The sequence below is a fragment of the Vitis riparia genome, unplaced genomic scaffold (genome assembly GCF_004353265.1).
Source record: "Vitis riparia cultivar Riparia Gloire de Montpellier isolate 1030 unplaced genomic scaffold, EGFV_Vit.rip_1.0 scaffold727_pilon_pilon, whole genome shotgun sequence".
In the NCBI taxonomy this organism is placed as follows: domain Eukaryota; kingdom Viridiplantae; phylum Streptophyta; class Magnoliopsida; order Vitales; family Vitaceae; genus Vitis; species Vitis riparia.
In genome coordinates, this window is record NW_023269754.1 from 1 (window position 1) to 1,057 (window position 1,057).

Consider the following 1,057-nt stretch of genomic DNA (forward strand, 5'->3'; position numbering starts at 1 on the left):
TAGCCTTTTCCGAAACCGCCGCCCATATCTGCTCCGCCAGCACACGCGCGTCCGACATGTCGCAGAAATGATCCCAGTGTATCGGGAGCCTGGATACCGAAACGGCAAGCCTTCGTGTTTACATATGGCTGCATAAACTGCGAGTGTGAGCAGCGCGTTATAAGTGCTCCTTGAAGACGCGCCGATGATGATTGATGATCGGTGAACGGAGTAGGTTGAAGGAGGGTGTGTACGAAGCCAGTAGGTCTTCGAGCGCGTAGTAGAAGTTCGGGAATGGAAGTCGAGGGAAATCCTCCCGAAATGGGGTCTCCGGTGCGGTGAGCTGTTTCGATTTTTCCGGGTCGAATATCGGGCCCATGTAATGTTTGGTACCGGTCTGAAGAGTCACGTGTTGGAGGCGCCGATGACGGCGCCGATTTGAAAACGTCGAGTACGTTGGACAGCATGGCGGCGTTGGACGGTGATGTTGAGTTCCTCCGTTTCGCGGACTTTGGATGGCCACCCAGAATACGTGCGTGACTTCGTTCCAAATCGGAGAGAGCTTGGCCCGCGTGTCGTCGGAACAAAACGGCGTCGAATGTTATGTAGTGGTCGACGATGGAGATGGGGAACCAGGTGGGCTGGGGGCGGCGGGCGGCGCCGTAGTTCCAGGGCCGCCTGAGGCACTAGGCTTCTTGAGGGCTTCGGCCAAGCTCAAGCCGGCCATGCCGGTGACGCCGACGATCAGCGCGACTGATGCGTGAGGAATCTGATCTAGCTCCATAATCCAACGGAGATCCAAGAGTGGTGACTCAAAGGATGAAGGATATCTTTGCATGTGGCTGGTTTCGTGGTTCACATGCAAAAGATTCTGATCAATATGGTCGGTCAAATTTAAAACGTAAAGATTCAAATATGGAAGTATAAAAATGTTCAAAATGATTTTTATATTTGTTTTTATTGTAAAAATATAATTAAATTAAATTTAACTAAAATTAATTAAGAATTTATATATTTTAAAATTATTTAATTTTTATATAACAAAAGAAAATAAGTGAAATAATTTTTTTTTTAAAAA

The 1,057-nt window shown here is 47.5% G+C and overlaps 1 pseudogene; it reads right to left on the minus strand.

Moving 5' to 3' along the window:
• Positions 1-4: 4 nt before the first annotated feature.
• Positions 5-826, minus strand: LOC117910384 (annotated as a pseudogene).
• Between the last annotated feature and the right edge of the window lie 231 nt (positions 827-1,057).